The 5,222-nt window shown below is 47.2% G+C and overlaps 1 pseudogene; it reads right to left on the bottom strand.

Moving 5' to 3' along the window:
* Positions 1 to 740: 740 nt before the first annotated feature.
* LOC121039927 (proteasome maturation protein-like) lies at positions 741 to 1,459 on the bottom strand (annotated as a pseudogene).
* Between the last annotated feature and the right edge of the window lie 3,763 nt (positions 1,460 to 5,222).

The raw sequence follows: 5,222 nt of genomic DNA, 5'->3' as shown, positions 1-5,222 counted from the left end.
AGGCCTGGAGGACAAAGGTGGGGGAGTTGAAGCCTCCAAGGAGACAGGACTCCTTGGCCACAGGCCCCAGCCTCTCCTCTTTATTAGGACAATGCTCGGCACGCACTCCGTGGTTCCTCAGAGGGTCCCCGTGGGTGTGAGGTTTATAATGCGTCCTTGGCTGCTTTTCTTTCTTCCACTGTCCACTGGGGGGCACACTGGCTTTGAGGGGGGCGGGTCAAGGGAAGGCCATTCTAGGAGACGTGGGACCATGGTGAGCTGGAGCTGCAGGTTTGGAAAAGAGCCAAAAGAGGGCTGCTTGGCTGGAGTAGAAGGTAGACTAGGGCAAGGAGATGGGTTTTATTTTATTTATACGTTTTTTAGTTTTTTTTAATGTTTATTTATTTTTGAGAGAGACAGAGACAGAATGCGAGTGGGCTAGGGGCAGAGAGAGAGGGAGACACAGAATCCGAAGCAGGCTCCAGGCTCCGAACCGTCAGCACAGAGTCTGATGTGGGGCTCGAACCCACAGAGCTGTGAGATCATGACCCGAGCCGAAGTCGGACGCTCAACCGACTGAGCCACCCAGGCGCCCCAAAGAGGTGGGTTTTAGACTGGGGGGCAGACTGGGGTGTGGCTGTGTTGGGCCTTGAGCGCAGGTGGCTTTCTTTGCTCGCGATTCTATTACAGGTGGTGGCAGTGCTTTTATTTGGAGTCAGGCTGCGGAGGGAATTCTTTTTCCATTGCAAACATTTTCCTGGTGAACTTTTTTCTCTCGTGTGTCAGTACTTTTAATGTTGTGTGCATCAAATCATAGTAACAAGATGACTATAAACAAGGTGCCGTCCCTCTATTTTCATGCACAGCCCAACAGGTTACAGTAAACCCAGTTTAGATTCCACCATCCAGTGTGGCTCTCCCATTAGTTCACCTTGTGACGGGTCATTAAGAATATCTTCAAATCCGATAGTCTCATCATTACCCGTCAAAATATCCAGTGAGAGGTGTGAGCTTGGAGGAAATGGAAGACGCTGAACCTGCTGCATTGCCTGGAATTCCGTTTGTAATTCGAGCAGAGCAAACAGACCCTGGATGATCCTCAGGGGGGAAAAATTCATTTTATCTTGGTTGAGCTGGAAATTTCTTTTCCTGATCATTCAAGAGGATGACGAGGCAAAAGTTCACTTTTCACACAAGGAAGACCTTTTCGAAGATGATCATGACTTTCCAAAGGTCCACTTGCTGAGAGTTCAGTGACTGGAATACTGTCCTTTAGCAGAGATCCAAGTTCTCTGGCATTTATCTTCAACTTGCTCTGTGAACAGCCTCTCAGCCCGGCCCCACTGCTCACCTTTTCCTGGTGAATTGTTAAGCCCAGATTTACTAGTTGGAGAATCTGATTTCTCCCTTCCTGTCCCTTCCTTCTGGCCGAGGAGCCTCCTTCCCTGTCAGGTTCCCCCGTCTCAATTTCCTCCAGTTTTCATCGTGCGTTAGTCCTTTCTTCATTCAGACAAAGTGGGGCTTTCAGAAAGGATTCGGCAAAATGCCCTCTTAGTGTATTGGCATCTGTGTTTGCACCTGTGATGCCTTCTTAAGGTAAGTGCTGAGGGCAAGGTGCCTGAGTGTTGGCAATACCTCTCAGAACATTCTAGGTGCTTGGCAATCAGACAGTACCACTCAGGGGTTGAGTTCCAATCTCATTTCTTGAGAGGGCCAGGAGGCTCACACGGGTCTCACAAGGGTGCAACCGCCTGACATTTTTTCCTTGCTCTCCTGGGACCCAATTACTGACCTGGCTGTCGCATCATAGCTGATCCATTGGCTCACTCACCTGCTGTGATCTTGGGAAGCCCAGCACAGTAGTAGTCAAATTGTTACAGTCTAGGAACTTTCTCAGTTTGGCAAACGACCCCAGGAACCTGCTTTTCCTGTCAGCGTCAGTCAGCAATACTTTTGGCTAATCACCCACCCTGCATGCGTGCGTAGTACTTTCTAGATTGCAAAGCACTTACGTATGCATCAGCTTGCTTTCTCCTCTTTAGCTAAGCAGGGCAAGTATTGTTTCCATGTTATAAATAGACTTGGAAGTTGGGTGACTTTCCCAAGGTGACATAACTGGTTAGCTTTGCAGAGGGAATTGGAAACCAGGGCTAACTTACCACTAGACCCCCTGCTAAGGGAGACAGCAAGAAGCATAAGACCCCTGGGGTCCAAGTGACAAATGAGTTCAACAGATGGTGTGTGATGTAAGCATCCAGTGGAGAAATTCCTCATAAGAGGTAAGGCTGAGAGACAGAAGAGAAGGTGATTGGAATCCAGCCCCTTAAAACAAAACAAAACAAAACAAAACAAAACAAAACAAAACAAAACAAAACCAAACAACCCTTGTATTAGGAGTACCTTTTAGAGCTTAACAAAGTCATTTTGGACAAAAAGATAAAGACAGGAAAAAGATGAATGACTTAGCTTTTAAACAATGTAAGCAGACCTCCGAAGGACAGAGTATTAAGTAATCTTTAAAATTGGCAACACTTCTCTAACTTTAAATGTCAGGAAGGACAAACTGTGACTTTCTGCAGGAGATGGGACTCAGTTAGAAACTGGATTTGGGGGCCATGCGCCCTGGGTTCAAAAGTCTGCTCTGTGGCCTTGGGACCTTGGACAAGTCACTAAGAACCTTTGGGCTTTATTTTCCCTCTCTTTACAGGAGAATGATAATTCTAAACACAAAAGAGTGTTGTGAAAACGGAATAGATAATATAAATTAAACTGACGGCCAGTAGGTGTTAGAAATCTGATGTCTTCCTCATTTCAAACATTTTGGCCCATGGTTGGTGAAGACATCTTGAGCTGGACATACCACATATTTGGCCCAGCGCTGCCATTTCTGTGTTCCTCTGTGCAAGGCATTGTCTGCATTAAACACACTGCGTTCAGAGGACCGGCTTTGTAGGGGACAGTGGGAATGTTTGGAACCCAAAAAGAAATGTGTTCGTTTCAAACTGTGACCAGAAAAACACCAACTCAAAAGTGGCTGCTTCATTACATGTCTATAAAACATTGTATCAATGAGTTAACTGCTTCTAGCTCTTGTGTGACCATGTGGAAGTCCTATATAGTGTGGAATGTGGGTAAATTTAAAATGTTCGATTCGATGTAGGATGAGGACACAGGAAGTCCAGCCTATAAAGGTGTTCAAGCCGGTCTGCTCCTACGGCTGGTGCAGTCACGGGGTCTTTTTTTTTAAATTTTTTTTTCAACGTTTATTTATTTTTTGGGGGACAGAGAGAGACAGAGTATGAATGGAGGAGGGGCAGAGAGAGAGGGAGACACAGAATCGGAAACAGGCTCCAGGCTCCGAGCCATCAGCCCAGAGCCTGACGCGGGGCTCGAACTCACAGACCGCGAGATCGTGACCTGGCTGAAGTCGGACGCTTAACCGACTGCGCCACCCAGGCGCCCCAGCCATGGGGTCTTTAAGGATGAGCCTGGCTCGGCAGCCAGATGAAGCAGGGTCTGCAGATGTTAATGAGCCCTCCTGACCTGTTACCCCCCTTCAATGGGTAGATCAGATAGCATAGGGTGAGCCCGGAACAAGATGAGGAATGGGTTGGACCTTCCTTTGTAGCGGATACTCTTTGGCTTGCCCATAGTAAGATGATTAACGAATTAAATTGGACTTATACTGGACTTTATTTTAACGTTTTAGCTGTGTTCACTTACCCCTTCCAGTTGGAGTGAGAGCCCCAGAAAAAGAAAATAAACTCTAGTCGTGTTTTGGTTCAATGAGAGGGCACTTATATTACAATCGGTGTCCTCTTATTTACTAACTGCACGCTTTACTTAGTATGCCCTCCTTCGTTATGCCACTACCTTCTTCTGTGGAAGTGGGAGCTGCTGGACGGGGCCAGGAGACCAGCAGCAGCAGCTGTGTGCTGCAGAGAGAGGAAGAAATACTTCTGCCGGGAGCTTGGAGCTCCCGGGAGTGGTTTTCATATCCAGCAGTTCAGTTCAGGCTTATGCCTCCCAGAATCACTGTATTGAATCATAGGTAAGTTTCAGAAGCCAGGAGAGTGACCATGAGACTCCCCACCAGATAAAAACCCCACTTGGTGCCAGGAAGGATTTAGTAGCTAGAGAAATTGGGGTGTGTGTGTGTGTGTGTGTGTGTGTGTGTAGAGGGGTGGATTCGCTCCTTTACAAAAGGAGACTTCAATTTGTAGAAGGAGCCACACTGGGCTTGCTCTATAGGGAACTCCCCTAGGCATTTCTCGTGCTCCATGATTGGTAACAATGAGATTTGCATCCATTGTTTTTTCAGGAAGTTGTTGAGCCAAGTGAGGAACACTTTCCAAGTGGGGGCAACGGCAGAGCTGTCCGAGTTTTTTTGAAAGACCACTGAACCTGAAACACAGCTTGGGAAAGTGAGACCCGAGCAAATGTGACCAGGATGTGCAATGGGAGGGCAGAGCACCTGAGCTAACTGTGAGGTTCGAAGGCAGCCAGAACAAGGTGCGCAAAGTTTACCTGGTTTGTTGAACAGGTGTCATCTCTGACATACATCACTAACCACCAAGCTGAGACAAAGGGGACTTCCTCCTTCTCATGGTGTTGCTGTTTGCACTTGATATCTGGGCGTTCTGAAGCTGGCACAGTGAGAGCAGGGATGTGGCCGTGATCCGGCTCGATGGGGCTCAGGCCCCAGTGACCTTTGGCTGCAAGCACCGTTTGACAAAGGACGAGTCCTGGCCCCCTGGGCCCCCTGGGCCCCTCCTTCTGGTGTCCTCTTTCATAAGTTAACAGCATGGGTTTCTCCAGTGGCAGGTCCTGGGGGAATATGAACTGCCTGAGTGCGCTCTGACTCTTTCTTCCAGTCGTGACATTGGGAAAGGCTATGAGAATAACTCACCCAACCCACTCTTGGTCAGAACTATAGAGAAAGAAAGAAGATCCTGAAAAATCTTGGTGTTACATATTTCTTAAAAACTGATTTATTTTTTTAATTTACATCCAAGTTAGTTAGCATATAGTGCAACAATGATTTCAGGAGTAGATTCCTTAGTGCCCCTTACCCATTTAGCCCATCCCCCCTCCCACAACCCCTCCAGAAACCCTCAGTTTGTTCTCCATATTTATGAGTCTCTTCTGTTTTGCCCTCCTCCCTGCTTTTATATTATTTTTGCTTCCCTTCCCTTATGTTCATCTGTTTTGTATCTTAAAGTCCTCATATGAGTGAAGTCATA

The sequence above is a fragment of the Herpailurus yagouaroundi genome, unplaced genomic scaffold (assembly GCF_014898765.1).
Source record: "Herpailurus yagouaroundi ecotype Mexico unplaced genomic scaffold, PumYag 181, whole genome shotgun sequence".
Lineage (NCBI taxonomy): Eukaryota > Metazoa > Chordata > Mammalia > Carnivora > Felidae > Herpailurus > Herpailurus yagouaroundi.
This window is presented reverse-complemented; position numbering and strand designations above follow the sequence as displayed.